The sequence below is a fragment of the Vanellus vanellus genome (genome assembly GCF_965231255.1).
Source record: "Vanellus vanellus genome assembly, chromosome: 3".
Taxonomy (NCBI): domain Eukaryota; kingdom Metazoa; phylum Chordata; class Aves; order Charadriiformes; family Charadriidae; genus Vanellus; species Vanellus vanellus.
The window spans coordinates 25317799-25337808 of NC_138907.1; positions in this window are offsets into that span (position 1 = coordinate 25317799).

The window sequence follows — 20010 nt, forward strand, 5'->3', positions numbered from 1 at the left end:
CCCAAGACGCCCAAGCAACTAAATATGAAATATGTGTTCAAACCATAGTTTTATATAAAACTCCGTTTGGAAAGGAAGAAAAGCAAATTATTTCTTTTCCATTTGGAGGCAATTTTTCATAATTTGGGACTCACATTTCTAATGAAACTATTAAGGTCTATTGGGCTAAAAGAAAACTGCAATCACAGTCTTATCCAAAAATTCAAGTCACAGAGCATGGAGTGACCGTATTGCATATTTTTATCACTTATTCATACTCATTCCAGACTTTCATCTCAATGGAGTGCAAATACAATATTTTTCAAAAGATGGTAGTCCTTTGTATGTAAAATATCTTTCTTGGAGACACTTACAGATTTAAATTTTCAGGATGAAAATTATAATATCCACTCTAAACAGCTAATCTCATACAGAACTGTACTCTTTGTACCCAGTTTATACTGGCATGTTTAATAATATGCACAAATTATACATAATGTTAGGTGTATTTTATAAATTCATTAAAATTTATGTGGAATTAAATAGGTAAAATAAGTGTATAACTAAATCCTTCGTAATTTGGACTTTGCCTTAGCGACAAGTAAAGAGGATCCAGTTGCAGTAATCTGCTGCTAAACAGGGGCTATCAAGAAGACAGACAGGAGACTAGACTCTTCTTGGTGGTGCAAAGAGAAAGAACAAGAGGCAAATTTTGAATATTATAGCAAGGGAAGTTTCAGAAGGACATAAGAAAAAAGTTTTGGTTAAGCCCTGAAACAAGGCACCCGTAGACACTGAGAATGCCCGTCCCTGCAGATATTCAAAACTCAGTTGGGCAAATTGTACATACATCTATCAGCACATTAACTGTGGGTTTAGAATTTATTGTAGACTTCTGAGTAGCATTTTATGGGCAGTATCCTTGCCCTCAGCTCTGAGACACTGCACTTCTTGCACCTGGTCCTGCATAAACCTTTAAGGGTTACCATAACTGATGGGTCCATCTTCACGTACAAGTGAATTTTATTCTAAATTATTCTCTGTTACTTGGGGAGAAAGAGAAGCATCCGTTTGGAAACTGAACAAATAAAACGCTAGGTTTTACAAGGAAAATGTTAGTGATGAGAAGCATCCAAGAAGAAGAATCTGTATTTGTGACTCCTTTCTAGGGTGGCATTATCTTTATGCTTTGATTGAAAGTCTCTTGACTGTCTTGACAGTCCATGGGAGTGGGATACAGTGAAAACATATATATCCCTCTTATGCTTAAAAATCTTAATTGTTAGTGTTGACAGGACTGATCCTTATTTACACTTGGATGACATTTTTTATTGCGCTTACAACGTAAGGACAATCAAGCACTAATAGTTGGAATTGATGAATAATTTATACACTGCTACAGAGAGACAGAAAAGGCCAAATGAGGGATTCAGAACATCCCTCTGATAATACATCGTGGTACCTCTGCCAGGATTAATAAGGCTTTGGCCCTCTAAACATGATGAGCCTAAGGCTCAGAACAGGGTATAACTCTTCCTCTCAGCGAGATTGCTGCTTGGTCAGTACTTGGTATTGTATTGCTCTTTTGTTTTCAATTTGGAGCATGTAAGCTGAAGAGACACCACTCACTCATATTCTACGCTTCAAGGTTCTCCTAGCAATCAAGAGGATTGAAATTTGAAAGGAGCACACTTAAGGATATGGCTAAAGGTCCTGAATTTATCACATTAAAACTCTCACATATTGCACGTCCTTTCATCTCATGGGCTGTTATTACTGCTGTTTTCAGGTTGTAGGGTTCGGTGTGGGGTTTTTTTTTTGCTGTCGTGTTTTAATTACGGTTATTCTCCTTCCTTCAAATAAATTATCATTATATCCTGAAGTTCCTTCTAGCACATGGTCAGCCTCTCATGCATTATTTTCCGTGAGATACTATACATCAACAATGCAAATTACTGCTGACAACTTATTGACTCACTTGCCTCTAAAGTTCTTGCTCCTCTTTGTTTTAAGCCTACATGAAAGAAGTCTAATTAATCACTCTGGGTAAAAAAGTCCTGGTACAGACTTCTCCCGGTCTGACTTCATTCAGCTTCTCTGCCAAGACAACTGTTAAAGCATTCCAGTTATTTGTGACTGGTACATTTACTCAGTAAAAGCTGGTTATATATTGGCTTTTTTTTATTATTTACCTGTACAGTAGGGGGGCCCAACACTATACTCAATTATACATCTCTAAATATAGAGTAAATGTTTGAATATGTAGAAATACTTTCTGCATACACAGCTGGTGTTGGACCCACTGATTTTTAAATCAACATACCTAATTTAAGACTAATAATCTACAAATGGGACAAAACACATCAAATTAGCAAATCCTACTTCAAGTATAAGTGAACGCCTTATCAGAAATATTGCCTTATTACTAGTAACATCCCACTTTTTCCCAGATTGCTTCTGACCGATTATTCCCTAGTTTTGTCTTGAAGTGCTCTGGATTTCCTTTTAAGGATAACAAAAGCAACATAATTTTATTTTAATCTCATTCAAATTCTAAAAATTACATTATGATGCTTTTATTCCGCACATTCAATGGGAGGAGGATTTTTCCCACAGACAGACATTTTAATCTGCCCACATTTGCCACCAGATTCACCAGGGCTGTCTGATGGACGTGTAAATACGGAACTTGTTTAAAATCATATTCCAGATATGATCTCTGCTTTGTATCTGTTTTGTCCTGTCCTGCTGGCACTGTTGCGTGGCTTAGCGTGCTGGAGATGAGCAGGAGAGAGCCTTTTACTTCTTACTGAACTTTTGACTTTGCTGAACTTCTTACTGCCTTGTGTTAGCTAGAGGTCTTGTCCCATTTGCCCGTGAACATGCACCCACAAAACAACACAACTAAGTTTATGTCCTTTACACTCTTTCCACATAATAAGCCTTTGTCCTGAATTCATTGGGCATCCCTGAGGGCCATAACGATGCCCTGAAACTGGATAGAATTTGTTAGAGTTCTAGTGCCGAGTTCAAGATCTGAATAGCGTGGCGTTTACCGAGTTGGACTTCCCATCTCTCTCCTGTGTCAAAACAGGCTGTGTGTGTGTGGCTGAGATGGAGGTAGAGAGGTATGTCTCACCACACAAGGCAGCAGAATAGCATGGCATCCTCCCGTGAGATCCTGAAGGCTGATATCATGCCACGGAAACCTCCTTGAAAAACCACACGATGACTCAAAGGATGAACGTTCACCACAGAAACACAGCGGAAGATGGTTAGAGATATTTATAATATAACAGCCTTAACTTCACGCTCTAGTGTTTATTTTGAAACCATCCACACTTGAAATGCTTTTCTGAGCCATGCAAAACCTTATTTAAGAGATATGGAAGTTTGCCATCTTCTACTAGCGACTGAGTAATCAGTTTTTCTCTTACATAATACTGGGTGGACGACGCTGTTTCACCCAGGTTTTCGCTTTCCATTACAAAAACCTTATATGAACTCAGCTGCAGTGCTTCCCCCCACCAGCCCCCCTTTATTTTCCCCATGCAGAATCTGGGAGTACACACAAACACAGTCCCGCTTCCAAGAACCTTCTTTCACTTAAGAAAAAGACACATTCTACATTTTCCTGGTACAGGCATCCTCTGTGATTTTTGTCTACAGATTATTGAACCTCCAGATATCCTTTCACTGGCTCCAAGTTTTCCAGCTTTCGACCTCCAGGGATGTAAGCTAGATGAGATGTTCAGACTGCCTTGCAACACCATTTTAAAAGAGCTCAATGGCTTATACTTACGATTTGAAAGTCTGGCTGTTTATTGCAAATTAGCACAATGTTTTGACTCCTAAAAGGCATATAAAACCAAAGAAGCCACTTTCACTTCTGATATTCTTCCAACAGAAATGCACTTGTTCCTGTTGTTGAATAACTTAATTTTGAAAACTGCAGCGTATGGCCTTTTAATAAAGTTCTCTACCCAGAAGTTATTAACAAAACATACTTCATTACAGGTTTTCATGCAGTCTGGCAGATGAATCACTGTGATTGACTGAAAAAACTGCAATGACCTTACAAAGATGAGAATTTCATTTGATATGTTTTGGAAGAGTAGAATATTCTTGATTATATTGTGGTACGTTTAGGGACTCTTTTATGCCTTATCATTGCTGGGTACCAGCAAATCCTTCCTTAAACTCATGGAAACTGATCAAAAACATCAGCTTCTTGGGTAAGAATTTTATATTTATATATATAAAACACATGTGATTTCACTGTTTTAATGCACATGAAAATAGAAATTCTCCTGCCAACATAGAGCACAGAATTCATAATTTCAAATATATCTCTGTGGAAAAGGTCTCATGTGGAGATGAGGGCTTTTCCCATTCTTTTTTCTGTTCTTAGGAGACCTTTAGCACAATGGTCTAAGTGTGAAAAAGCCAGTTAAACAGCTAAACTCAAGTAGTGCTCAGGATTTGCTAAAACAGAAACTAGAATTGTGGTGGTGTTCCGGGTAACAGTACATACCCAGTACCTCTAGAATGTATTGGATTGCAAGGTGTCATCTAGGGACACTGTCCCTATTCAGGGACATTTACTGTAAAAGTTACAAATGGCCACCTTGTCTCAGAAGGATGGATGCTATTAATGCATCAGTGGATGATTATGCTGCATGAGCATGGGTCAGGTTTTAATATAAGTGCATTCTATGCTATCCTGGGCCACAGGACACATCCAACAATTGCTATGATTTACCTTTCATTAATTGTAAAGAATTATCAACACAGCCATGGCCAAGAATTAAGTGATATATATTTTGGTATACTGAGAGTAGTTAAGAAAATGAGATTTGTGCTAGAACCTACATGACAAATTAGAAGTTGAGAAGTAATTGATTTTTATAATTTTTTGGCACAGATATATCTATACCATAATTTTATCAGCTACAGTGTTGTTAGCTAAGTACTCTTAGAGAGGTGTTGAGCATCCTTTAATTGTAAGATCCACTATTTTTTTTTGCAAAGACCAGAAGAAGCTTTATCACAGTTCTGTTGCTATTTCCTAACACAGTTTTCTTAGAAGGTTTGAAAATGTGTCCACAATGTCATGATTAGAAAGAACTGAGATTATACAAATATAAAAAAACAGCGATGCCAAAAAGAATACACAGGGACTGGGTGGATTTTAACTCCAGCAAAACCTGTGTAAGTTCTCTCTCATAAGACTTACATGAGATCGTTGAGTTAGAAGAAAAGCGTCAAAAAAGCTTCTGAACTCATGAGTATACTTTCACTGCCCTTATGTCTTATGCGGGTCTAATTCTGAACCACAGATGTCCAATTATGTTAATACTGAAGTACCGCTTTCCCAGAAATGCAGAATTACTTGACCACCTATGAGTTTTTCTTATGGCTTTTTAAACAGAGTAGCATAAGACATTAAAAAACACTGGACAGCCAAAAATAAAAAGACTGACTTGCCAAGAAGAAATGTAAGTGTCCTGCTGTGTCCAAGTCCACTAAGCCGGCACCTCTGCTGTTTCCATGGCAGGTGTTCAGGATGTCTGAACGGGATTTGTAAGGGCTGCTGATTCCAAAATGGGAAAAAAACCATCTGTTTATGAGCTCTCAAAGTCCAGGTGCAAGGCTCAAAATGAAGAACTCCCACATTCTTCTGCTTTATCACTGATGAGCTTGATAATGGTTAACAAGTCCCTTCCTGTTTGGAAAATTTCTGATAAAACATTCATATCCTGGACCCACCAAGCTAAAGACCAGAGCTCCATGGATTAAATTTCCTCCCAGTGAAGTAAGTGTTGATAAAACACATTTTCCACTGCATTCTCTCACAAGAAGTAACAGCAGTTTTACCATGAAGGTATTATGAGTCAAGCAGGCCGTTCAATGAACCCAGTGGAGTGCATTAAAAAAGTCTTCCTGGGATCTTCTTGGAGGTTTATCACGTACAAGCACGGAAGACTTGAGCCCTAAGAGTTTTCATGGACTAGTGGCCGATACACCTACTTTGTAAGCACGTAATACATTGTTGTTATCCAGCATACTTGAGGAAAATAACTAATGAAATAGTTTTTCTGGCTTCTCAGCTAGCCAGTAGCTCTCCAAAAATAATGGACAGAGAACCTATTTCAAAGGAGCAGGATCTCCCAAGGACAGGCTATATCAGGAGACTCTGAAATCATTATTTCCCTAATCAAGTTTTCCTTATACTCAAACATAACAGAAAACGTTAGGCCCAAAATGAACCAAAGATTTGAAAGCAGTTAATTTTAAGCAAAGAAATAAGCCTTAATTTACATTATGTATTAAGCAAGCAGTTAAATTCTTTGCTAAATCAGTATGTTTTGAGAAATCAATGTATTAATGGGTTTGCTATTTCAGAATTCTGTCAGGATCAATATGGGACTTAATAACATGATCTTCCCTGAGGGAAAACTTTCTTCCTTTTCATACACAGAAATACCTTCCAGTGTTCCTGTTAAAGCTTCAAAATGCTCAAGCTCTGGCACAGAACCACGCGTCAAAAACGCGTCCCCACCTTATACCTCATCATAATTTCAGCCTGTTCACATAGAAGGTGGCAGTCTATTGTTAGCAAACCACTTTCCCTTCCTCTTTGATCTCAGCGAGAGCTGCTGGCAAGTTGGATTTTTTTTGATCATTGACTAAAAGACAGAAAGGTTAGGAGTTGTATAAAAAGAGTCGCTTCTCAGAAAAAAATTGTAGAGCCCTTCACAATGCAGAGCTGCAGAACATGAGCTCATTTAGACCAAAAAGTAGTGCTATTTGCAAGAACTTCCACTCACCAGCTCAGCCTCAGACAGGATATAGGAACCTCTAAAGGAAAAGGAGAAAGCCGGAAAAGTGCTTTATTACAAGCAGTTTATTAACTTGCCACCTGTGAAGACCAGAACTAGTCTAGCACTTCCAGAAAGCCAAAGCTTCAGAAACTAATTGCAACTTGAAGCAAGCCAGATACCTCGAAACGTGGATACATCTCGAAATGTGGATACAGTAATTTTTAAGGTTATTTTCAAATCTGAAATCCCCAAAGCTGCCCATCTAAAGATAACCTGTGAAAATCAGGTGTCAGGACTTCTCAGATCCAATCCTTGGTCTCTGAACCTCAGAGCTCAGACCCCTGGTGCCTGAAACCCCTCTGTTAGGCTTCCTTCCAGAGTCGATGGGGACAGCCTGCTGGGCGCAACACATCCTACCCAGCATCTCTCTGCCAACCACAGCCCAAAGAACTTGGTCTCTTAAATTAGGCCCTTAGGTCAGGAGAATGAATTTTGGACCAAATACACAAGCCTGGACATGATTCTCGACTTCTGCAGCCTTCTAACCGGCAAACAATATTTTAATAAATTTTTGTTATGATTTATATAGCAAAACATTTTTAACAGATCTGCCTGCTCTCTGCCTTCATTTCCACAACACCGAATGCTGCTATATGGCAGAAACTTTATCCATGCAAGGAAATAACATTTTGAGCTAAACTAAAAAAAAAAAAAAAAAAAAAAACCAAAAACCACACAACCAACAAAAAACCACCCCTCGAACTTAAATTCTTCACTCATTTAAGTAGCCCCTTATTGAGAAAAAGCTCCCAATGAATGGACTTTCAATTCCATTTCCAAAAATAAATCTGAAAACCGAAAGCAAACAATAATCTTCCTTTTGTCATCGAAATTGCTTACTTTAAAACTGCATTACTGTCTCCTGCTTCGTTTTATATTTTTTCCCCTCCACTTTGCACCAATGGAAATAGATAAATTCTTCATCTTTGTAAAAGAATAGCAAATCATTTCCCTTTCACTTTCTTGTTAGCTTGTTCTATTTTCTCGTAACATATTTTCCAAGTCTGTTCAAATCTCCCCAAACATGTTTTTGTACGGTATTTTCAAGCCTCACTATATAAAAAACTTAAGACGTTCCCACAATTAGACCTGTCACATTAAAATAAATTCGTTTTCTATAGCACAAGAGCCAATTGAAATATTCTAATAACAAACGAGAAAGCTTGAGTATCTCTTTCTTAAAACAACAATTCACCGATTTAGGTATCCTGTTTTTGACAAGTTGAAGGTTGAGCTACTTCAAAGACCTTCTCTGGGAATTTTTATATTTTTCTCCATAGTGAATGGTAGGTTCAACCTAGTCCAATAAATTGTTTCCCAAATGCTCACTTTTGGCTGTGAATAACCTACTGATGTCATTGTTGCTCCTTACAGCAAGGAGCAAGCATGGGATAGTAGCCACAAGTGTTATCTGCTTTGGATATGCATCTAAATCGGCCCTGGATGCAGTTATTTCTAGACCTCAGACTGGTGTGATGTCTTATGGAAAGAGCATTTAGGATCTAAACTCAGTGGCTACATCCCATATTAACAGAAGCCGATAACGTGCAGAAAGGAGAACACACCTTGAATGGTTCACGGGGAAATGCACATTCTCTGCTGAAGTGAAAGTCACAACAGCAACATGTGAATGAGGGGGTTCCTTAGAAAGGTGGGGGGGTGGGGGTGCGGGGGGACACAAGCAGAGAGAGCACAGCAAAGCTGTGCCTGGGTACCAGAGCCTGTGCAAGTCACAAATTGGGGCGGATTTGAGAGCGTCGGGAGGATCCCTTAGCTGTTCTGTGTTCTCAGTGTTCTTGAGCACTACTATGCACATACTGAACAAAAAGGGGTTGTTTTTTTTTTTTTTTAGTTAGTTCTCCGAGCTTGAAATAGGGACCTCTGGGCTCCACTGTAATTTCTGTTACATGTAGGGTTTGGACCAATTTTTTTTCCATTGCTTTGCACTGTCATTTCTTTTATAAAATGCATTTCATAGTTTGTCAGTCTCATAGTTCTGATTACATATTCTTGAATGCAGCAAGTGTCTCTCCCCGCATTTACAAAATGGCCTTTCACAGCACGCTCCTGTGATTTCAGCCTGCTTCTTCAGAGCCAGCAATGCATGAGATGTTGCCAAGTGCTAACATCATTTCAGTGTCATCCCTGTGATCTTTTGTACTAGCTATTTTGCAGAGAGGTGGCAGGAGAATCCAGTCCTCTCTCAAAGACTTGTAGTTTGTGCTGCTACAGAGGAACAGTCAAAGGCTCGGAAGGCTAATAAAATGGTTGAACATTGAATTTTTCTTTTTCATTTAATAATTCATGGGCATTTAGCAGTTAGACATTACTGTAACCACCATCTTCATCATTTCTCCTTGACAACCATAGGCTGCTAGTGAACTATACATAGTCCCGAGCCTCTCTGTCTATGATGTGTGCAACCAAGACGGGGACTTTGCACATTTCCTAGTGAGATGAGATAATAAGCAAATATGATTGAGGATCTTCAAGGCTCTCTCTTCCCCTTTTCACGCGTTGCCCCTACAGCCTTAAGGTCACGCTGATCAGCTGCTCATAAAACACCCAATTAGGCAATTAGTCCTGTTGAAAATAATTGAGATAAGAATAACAGGAAATTGCTAGATATTGGCAATAAAGTCATTTATTGTAATTGATTGTATAGTATGCCTCATGTTATTATAAGGTTTCATAATCAGAAGCACATAACTAAGTCATCTCTAGCTGTGGAGAACCATAACCAATATGCGCCATAAGAATAGGAGCAGCTGTAGTCATTGAGGTTCTCTGATCTTCTAAATGCACACTGGAAATTGTATTATCCAAGATAACAGAAAGGGAAATGTCTTGTTTCAGAAATAGTACGAACATAATCGGATTTGTGAAACCAAATGATTTTAGTAATATGGGGCACTGTGCACTGAGAGCAGAGAAATGGTTTTATGAATTGTAATTCACTACTCAGTAAATGGCAGAAAATAAACCACAGGGACTTCATCCTTCACTGTTTGTATGATTGCTGTTCTTGACAATTCAATATAAATTCAGATTTCTCAGGTGCTACACATAGGAAATATGAAATGGGGAGAATACTTCACAGAGTAGCTTCAGAGTAGCCAGTTGCACCCTTAAGTTACATTGGAGGGAAGAACTGCATGGAAATAAGTCAAGTCAGTGAAAGTCTGCTCTAAGCATCATGCCTTCTTTTAATCAAGTCGTTATATTCCCACACTGGTCATATGTGACCCCTTTGTGCATTTTAATTACTGTTTTCCTAATCCTGGTTTTGTATTCCTCCTAAAGAGGTCAGAGCAGGATATATATTTTTCCTACTAGAGAGGGGAAAAAAAAAAAAACAACAACAAACATTGCTACACATTAAGTTGAAAAGTTACTCCTTTAAGTCAAAATACGCCCCTTACAAATACTGCTGGGCTGTGCTGAGTCATACCACTCAAAACTATTTGTGTATGCCGACCAACTCTATGTATGCATTATAAAGGACCATAATAAATATGTCTGAAATTATGGCTTTAAGGCATATCTAACGCACATTTCATGGGCTGAACTGCCCAACTGGGACATTGATTTTGCCAAACCACTGGGTTGCAAATTAGCTATCAGTTGGTGTGATAACATACTCTGAGGTACAAAAGCAAACAGAAGGTAACCTCATTTTCCCCAACATAATTTCTGTTTGGAGTGTTTGTCTCTGCTTTTTTGCTTCTAACTGTTCTTAAACAGTAAGTGGAGATTATATTGAAGTGGTCCCTCTCTCCAAGCACCACTTAATGCTGTTTATGTCACCAGTGCTCTCACATTATACTCTCGCACATCTTTTTCCTATAACTTTTACTCCATCATTATGTATGAGTTGTCTCCCCTATTCCCTCCTCCTCTTTCTGTTGCGAAAGAATTGTCCCGGTTCCCTGCTTTCTCCCATGCCATCCCTTGTGCTGGAAAGGAATTCCTCATCGATACCCACAAAGTTACCTCAGTGATTTTCCTTCAGTTCCCTTGCTGCTCCTTAAAACTCAAACTACAAACTGTGATACACTTGGCAGAGGTTAAGCATCAGTTGTGTTGGTATGACTCCATATAGGGCAAATAAAATCCAGCTCATTGCTGCCTCTATTCAGTGACTTCCATCTGTCAATCAGCATTTGGGGGTTGGACTAGATGATCTCCAGAGGTCCCTTCCAACCCTGACCATTCTGTGATTCTGTCATCCGCTGCCTAAGGACTTTTATAGAGATATTAAACTCTCTGAGGCACAGAAAATCTCTTTATTCTGTGCTTACAAAGCTCCTAACACAGTAAAGAGCTGGTTCATAACTGGTTTATCTTGCCACCGTGGCAATTCAGATAATTAATAATAATAAAAAAATGTCTACACAAATACTACATCTATAATTCAGCTCTAGTAGAAGCAATCAACAGTTTCTACCTAGCAATATGCCAGTCACAGCTACAACAGCTCGGAGCTCCAAGCCTCGGGATAGCTACAGATTAGTGCTATGTTAAAGATCAGGGAAAAGACTACTACAGAAGAAAAATCTCTCCTATATCAGAATACTCTCCTTTGAAGTGAGAAGTGATAGCCCATCACAGGGGCAGGACGCAAGACAAAATGAACTGCGAGTTTGCTCCCTTTATAATTACATACATTCAAAAAAATGCAACACGGACACTAATATAAGAGATGGCCAGGACATGCTCAGCTACATTAAGAATATACTACTCATTTCTTTATGTCGGTCTAGTTTTATTGAATATAGTTATCATTAATTCCTTGTTCTTTTTAAATAAACATTCACTTTGATAAAACAGTGAGCTAATGTTCATGCCATTGAACACTATATTTTCCTTTCCCAAGGAAACTGTTTATTTATAAGCCATGGTTTGGATCCTTAGGTACTTGGAAGATTAACACAAAGAAAGCAGCAAAGCAACTACTCCCCTGTCTATTTTTTGTAAATATGTTAAAAATAATTGCCATATTAAAAGATCTGAATTAATCTAGAATCTTACCATAAAATCACAGAATGGTTTGGGTTAGAAGGAACCTTAAAGATCATCTAGTTCCAAGCCCCCTGCCATGGGCAGGGACACCTCCCACTAGACCAGGTTGCTCAAAGCCCCATCCGGCCTGGTCTTGAACACCTCCAGGGATGGGGCAGCCACAACTTCCCCAGGCAACCTGTGCCAGTGTCTCACCACCCTCACAGTAAAGTAGTTCTTCCTAATATCTAACCTAAATCTACCCTCTTCCAGTTTAAAACCATTACCCCACGTCCTATTACTACACTCCCTGATAAAGTGTCGCTCCCCATCTTTCCTGTAGGCCCCCTTTAGGTACTGGGAGGCTGCTATAAGGTCTCCCGGGGCCTTCTCTTCTCCAGGCTGAACAACCCCAACTCTCTCAACCTGTCCTCAGATGAGAGGTGCTTCACCCTCCAATCATCTTCATGGCCCTCCTCTGGACTCAGTCCAACAGGTCCACGTCCTTCTTTTGCTGGGGTGTCCAGAGCTGGACAACGTAGTCCAGGCAGGGTCTCACGAGAGCAGAGTAGAGGGGCAGAATCAGCTCCCTCAACCTGCTGGCCACGCTTCTTCTGATGCGGTAGCAATCCATATATTGATAGCAGTATTGACATGAATCAATTAGAGCAATAGTTTTACGTTAGGCTATTAAAAGATACTTTAAAAGACCTTTCAGACCTAAAGATGCTAAAATGATATTTAAAGATACTTTTGTAATATTTAAAGGTAGAGGGACAGTAAGTCTGTCAATTATAATCCTGACGTTATTCAATCAGACTTCCTCCAAGTTAGATGAGGTGAGCAGGGATATAAAATCAGATTCTGGAGTTTAAGCCAGGAATTGTAGTGTATTATTGTTTACACTCATGGCACAGGAAAAAAAGGAGGCATTTATGCTGTGTTTGACTGCTCCAATCAAAATATTTACAAGGCTACTTAGCAGAGAACTTATTGACTAAGGTGAAATCTAGTTCAGCGTATTTTGCATTCCCATACCGCACTTCCCAAATTTTCTCAATTCAGTAAGACTTCCTACTGAAATATTTAAGAAAATTAATCCAGGGACTTGTATAAATATTTTTAGCTACTTCTTACAAAGTAGCTTTTAGTTTTGTGTTTAAAACTTAACCCCTATGAAAAATGGTCTTTCAGAAGATTATCTACTGGTTGAGAGACTCTTAACACCCTCCATGTGCTGCTGTTTCACTGGGCAAGCTTCCAAAACAGGTTTTAAATTACATATCTTCAACAAGCTGATTTATATAAAGGAACAGCTGGTGAGTAAAGAAGAGAAGAGAGAGTCTAACAGAAGCCATGTGAAAATGTGGAAAAATTGGAAGTGTACAAAACTGAAAACACGTCGGTAAATGCCACCACACCTCAAAGGGCCCTCTGTTTGGTAAACAAATGAGTATTTCCTCTCTTTATTGTTTACGCATCAAAATATAGTTTCTCTAGGCCCTACTCAAAAGTGAGTTCAGCTCACAATTTCAGCAGAAAAATGATCAGGCAAAAGCAGCACAGTTTTCTGCTGAATTTGTCAGCTGGTTCAGCGAGCCCAAGCAGCTCAAAGGAAGGCTCAGGTCCACATAAAAGCATCTGGATCTGTGCATGGGGAGAACAGGAGTTCTTAGGTCAGTTTGCGAAATCTCAGTCCAATTCAAAGCCTGCTGAAGTTGATGGAATTCTACAGATACAAAACTAGGATGAAGTTATCAAAGACTAGAGCACCATATTCATAGTGCCAGCGTCAACACGTAACTTGGGCAAAGTAGCCACTGTACATTTCTTCAGGTGTAAATGACCAACGTTCCTTCTGCAGTCACAGAAAGCAAATACAATAAATAGTGTGACTGCTTTTCAGCTCCCCCTTATTAGTATTTTTTGAATTCTAGCAATTCTAGTGCAAAAGCGATTTTTTTTTTTTTATTAATTTTGGGGGTTTTTCTAATTCTGGCTCAGCTCAGAGATTTTCCATAACAAGATGAAATGACAGGATGGTGAAATCCAGTGGAGAAGAGTAGCTGCCCAAGCGAATAGTTCATAACACCATGCCCCAATTACCTTGTGAGCAATCTGTCTTATCCCGCCGTGGGGTAACTGAGCGAGTCCCAACTCTAACATTTAAGAAACAGCAGCCATTTCTACAGACAGGTCAAAACACACCTTAGGAATCCTTCCCTCAAAGCCAATTTACTTCTCAGGTTATGTGAGACTTTTGGTGCCAGAAGCCCCTCCCGGGGACGATTGTGCCATCCTCAGGCAGATGGAAAGGTCCCATCTCCTCCCTTGCCCTGCCCAGGCACACCCACCGCACCGCTTGGAGGACAGGTCACCGTTTGGGAAGGGACATTAAAAGCCAATCAACGTTCCTGGCTCGTTACTAACTTCATGGCAAGGGAAGAGGGTGGAGGTTGTCAACCTTAATTAATGCCTGTTTTAAAAGCACTTTGCATTCCTTGCCTGACATGTGCTTAACAAAAGCCAAGAGCTGTTGTTGTTATTAACAACTCCCAATATAAACACACTTGGCCTGATTTTCCTCTTGCTCACAATAGGCTTCACACTTGTTTAAGTCGTGATTGGGATGGAATAAGCAGGCTTTCTGCGGTCAGTGCAAGGGGAGGCCTGGAGAGGTGGTGCACAAGAACCTCCAGAAGAAAAAGCAGCAGGAATAAAATAAAAAAAAAATGAAAAAAAATTCATCTTTGTTAAGTGCTCCCTTCCTTGAAGGCTGAGCGTGGAATCAAAACAACACCAATTGTATAAGCCTTTTCCCTGCGTGCTTCTTAATTTTCCAAACAAGATGATTTTTCACTCAAGCAACTATTTTTTCCACAAATGCTTTTTGCCTTTTTGGTGCCTCAAACTGCTAATGATACAGCTAGAGCTAGGGAGACATCAAAGAGATTCTGCTGTGATGCTTTGATCAGAAAAAAAAAAAAAAAAAGGCAAAAGGAAAAAAAAAAAAAAAAAAAAAAAAAGAGACAAAGGAGACATGGCTCATCAGCTTGGGTCCTGAAACACTTTTCTGTAAAGCATTAACATGTTTGGAGAGGAAAAAAAAAACCAAACCAAACCCTATCAAGTTCTAAAATCAGTCCCAGAGGTTCTGAGCTTTAATGTTCTGCAAGTCACAGGAGGCCCTTTAGTTTGTCCTTGATCCTTTCAAGTAGCTGGAAATGAGAACATGGTGCAGAAGCTGCGGCTTCAATTAGACATAATATCGAAAAAAGGTTGATAGCTCTTCCTCACTAATGAGAAAAAAAACAAGTGCTCTGGAAGAAGGCCATCCCGCCCTGCTAGCTGACGTCAATAGAGCAATCACACGCGTCTAAATATTATCAGAGTCAGGGTAACTCGCAAACATATTTTACACCTTTTTCATCTGCCAATTGGCTCCTTCAGAGTTGAATCTAGACCTTTCCCTTTTCTTAGTTAAAGAAGTTTTTGAGGTTTTTCTCTCACCTTTTTAGCACATCAGAAAAATCAGTTAGGAAAGAAGATGCAGGATATTTTTATTTTTTCCCCCTTCTTCCTCCAATTTACAAATTACACCAAGGAACCAAACCAGCTACTTCTGTAGTCACCGTTATTCCGACTGGTAACATTGCCCTAATATCAGAGAAGAGGTTTCTAAGCTTACACCAGACAGATAATATTAATTTAGGAGAGGAGACATGTGAGGGAGCTTAACATCAGTTTCAGTCCTCATTCTGCTAAACATGGCTTGTTGTGCGTGCAGATACTTAGGACTAGGTAAAGCACCTGTGCCTTTACTTTTATGCTTTTCCACTTGAGACGGTCTAGTGTTTGAAGAGCAGAAAGAGATTTGTATTTAAAAAAAAAAAAACAAACAAACAAAAAAAACCCAAACACAAAACCAACAACAACAAAAAAAATCCCAAACAACAGAAAAGCCATAGAAGTGGAAAGGAAAATTACAGGGTCCTTATTCAGTTAGGCCAGATTCTGCTCCCGCGGTCAGCCTGCCTGAACAGCATGAGGAACAGGCAGCCTTAACTCCCAAAGTAACACAATGAACGACGGACACATCAGCTTGGGTCTCGGCATGATCAGGCTCTGTATCCGTAGGATCAGAGTAACAGCAAGGTTGACGCAATGACTGCGTACCAAGTCTCCATGTGAAATATCTACATTTTGTAGTCTACAGCAAATACCTTGCAAACATCCCTCCACTATACAACAGGACTCAGAAAAGGGCCAAGAATGTGAAAAAAAAAAAAATAAAAATTAAGTGATCACTACTGTAGCCCCAAGAAATCAAATCTCTTTCAGCTAAAAGATATTACTTTTCCTACATTCAACCAGAGAGTATTAGATTCAGGTATGTATGCAAAAAGAAGTATTCTTTAATAGCATTAATAGCTGAGAAGAAGTAGTATATTTGTTTGGAAGTAACTTTGCTTTAAGTTACTTGTCATTTAAATAATGTATCATTTACTATGATGTGCTATTATTATTTTAAATATAATGCAAAATACATAGGATACAGCGATGCTTTTGAACAGTGGCTCACAGCCAACATCTCACACATCACTGTAGGGTGAAGTGTGATTTGGTACAAGGTGGGAAACGGAGCTCAGCTCTGCATTGATGCCTCACGTGTTGCTCAAAGGTGAGATCTGCCCTGAACAAGTCAGATCTGGTTTTTTTGGAAGGCAATAGCTCCAGCACAGCCCAGCAGCAAGGCCTTGTCCCTGCCTTTCCCTGGCACCAGCCACTGCTGCTGTCTTCTCTGGTGAGCAGGGAAGGAGACGGGGCAGCAAAAACTATGACCCTGAAGTCACCCATTGACTTGTCACCTCCTGTACCTAATGGTGAGAATGGTCATTCTGCTTAATCCCACTCAACTTGATTCTGTGGTTTCTTTTTTTTCCTTTTTGTACATTTTCACGGAATCATGGAGTTTCAGAGTTGGAAGGGACCTCTAGAGATCATCTAGTCCAACTCCCCTGCTAAAGCAGGATTGCCCAGAGCACATTACTCAGGACTGCATCCAGGCGGGTCTTGAAAATCTCCAGAGAAGGGGACTCCACAACCTCCCTGGGCAGCCTGTGCCAGTGCTCTGTCACCCTCACCATAAAGAACTGTTTCCGTGTATTTGAACGGAACTTCCTGTGTTCTAACTTGTGCCCATTGCCCCTCGTCCTGTCACTGGGAACCATTGAAAAGAGCCTGGCTCCATCCTCCTTCAACCCACCCTTTAGATACTTGTATGCCATAATAAGGTCTCCCCTCAGCCTTCTCTTCTCCAGGCTAAAGAGTCCCAGCTCCCTCAGCCTTTCCTCATAAGGCAGATGCTCCGAGCCCTTAATCATCTTAGTTGCCCTTCGCTGGACTCACTCCAGCAGTTCCCTGTCCCTCTTGAACTGGGGAGCCCAAAACTGGACACAGTATTCCAGTTGTGGCCTCACCAGTGCAGAGTAGGGGAGGTCATTCTCCCCCTTCGACCTACTGGCCACACTCTTCCCTATGCAGCCCAGGATTCCATTGGCCTTTTTGGCAACAAGGGCACATTGCTTGCTCATGGATAATTTATTATCTACCAGGACCCCTAGATCCTCTCCTCAGAGCTACTTCCCAGCAGGTCTGCCCCTAACCTATACTGGTGCCTAGCATTCTTCCTCCCCAGGTGCAGGACCTTGCACTTGCTTTTGTTGAACCTCATTAGGTTCTTCTCTGCCCAGCTCTCCAGCCTGTCCAGGTCACGCTGGATGGCAGCACGGCCCTCTGGGGTGTCAGCCACCCCACCCAGTTTGGCATCATCAGCAAACTTGCTGAGGATACACTCTGTCCCCCTCATCCAGGTCATTAATGAATATATTGAACAAAATTGGACCGAGTATTGACCCCTGGGAGAACTGTGAGATATTCTTCACTTTGCAGCATTGCTTGGCAAAATATTCAGGATCCTTCATGGCTTGTTGCCATTTTAAAGAAGAATTTACCAGTGAGACATAAAGTACTGGCTATTTCCTCAAGTGAAGCTTAATTTAACAAAAAAGAAAAAAAAAAAAAAAAGAAAACCACACCCACACAGCAAACCAAAAATCCAAACACCCTCTCAGAGCATTATACATTTCAACTTCTTCAAACAATTTATTTTCAGTCTTTAGCACCTTGCACACTTTTTGCAAGACTTCTAGTCCAGGTTGTTCATGGAATTGCATAGCTCTAGTTGGTATAATGGAAGGTGTCAGGGAACTTTCCCAAGACCCTACTTTCAGTTAGGTATGACTTTGCAAAACCCTAATCACTTTACGGATTTTGTGCCAAGGATGCAGGCTCCCTAGATCCTATTAAACGTACCTTTGAGAATCGTTTGTTTGCAGATAATTAGTAGAGAATTGCTGGACCTTGACAGCTAAGATGCCTAAAAATCTTACTGAGTGTATGGAGACCACGCACAGTTCTTCCTGTTGAATTGCTTGTATAGGCATTAGACCCAAAACCAAGCTGTGCACGCTCTAGCCCTTCACAACCCCCTTAATGCGATTCCCAGAGCAGTAAAAATTCTGTGCAATTTGCAGACTTCTCTTTTTTCATATACGATGAAAAAGAAAGATAGGAAAAATTGTTCTCTGGAAAGCTCTACCTAGTTTGTAGCTTTCCAAGCAGATTTATTCATCTTCATACCCTCCCCTGCTCCACCCCGTAAGGTAACGTAAGCATAGTGCAGACTCAGAAACTTCACATTTCATAGCTAGAATAGCTAAAAACCTAGTGTTTTCAGATGCTGAGACTTTGAAGAAGAGGTCTTTTGCCCACAAAACTCTGGCCCTTGTTTTGTACCAGTAAAACCAACTTAAAAGTTAATATTGGCATTTTCACCAACAAAGACATAGCTCCCAGTTAACCACCATAGACTTGTAGCGTTTCTGATGTGCCGATCCTCTGAGCATTGTGGCAATGAAGCTGCACAGATTAAACCGGGAATACTTCCAAGCTATGGTCCTTACAGCCATATATTTCAGGAACCATCACTTCAGAAGTGCTGCTTATTTTAATTAAAAATGAAAAATATCTACTCCCCCTAATTCATCAGAGCATTGAGTGCCGCCAATCACCGTTTCACCACTGCGCTGATTCTGCTCTTTGGGAGGGACTGTAGCTACGCAGGTATAGTGACTGCTGACAATGATCTTTAACTAATAAAAAGATCCAGAAACTGAATGGCAAGAAATCTTCTCTTATGGATAGCTGCTCTTTGAGGAGGGAATATTTAATTTCAGATGGAATAACTAGAGCACTTCTGCTCCAGAGGACCTTCCTTTTCACCACTGCATGTGGCAGAAAAAGAGGACAATGATTAAGGATTATTTTCTAGGAAAAACATTTAAGAAGGCTGCTCAAAATTGCACCTTAACTTTTTACCCCCAAGAATAATATCACTACCATCCATAAAATCTCTTCAGATATGCAGGTGGAAAATTCTGTAAATAAGTTTTATAAATAAAACAGCTTTCAGAAGTAATTAACCCTCCTCCATCATTCTTTTCAGGGTTAGAAGAGAAAAGTAATAAAATGTTTTAGTTACCCTCAAGCAAAGGTGTGGGGTTATGCTAGTGGTATTCTCATGTTTGATCTTGACTGCATCTCAGTAAAACTCAAAAAAAAAATTTAAAAAAAGGACTGAAATATAGGGAAGACAGCAGTCCCATGAAACCCTGGAGAGCTGCACATTCACAGCTCATACGGTATAAAAGGAGAGCTCAGAATGCCTTTGATTAAGTCTGTCCTTAATTATTGAAGAACAAGGTAGCATAAATAAGGGAGAGGGAGGATGTGCTCAGATCTGCAGCATTATTTATACCTTTCGTATCTAAACAGGTCGCTGTATGCTTAGATTTTCAGTTCACATTAATTAAAGTATCAGAAGTTATGATTGACTCTGCAAAGGGCTTACTAGCCAAAGAGCTAGGCTTACTCGTTTGCAAATGAGTCATCAGCAATTACACTAGCAAACTGTTGGGGGGGGAGGGGAATGGGGGGCAATTCCACAGGGAAAATAACTAACTTGGTTAAATGGTCTTCACTGAGGGATCTTAAGTTTTTTTGCTACAGTAGTATTTCTATCAGC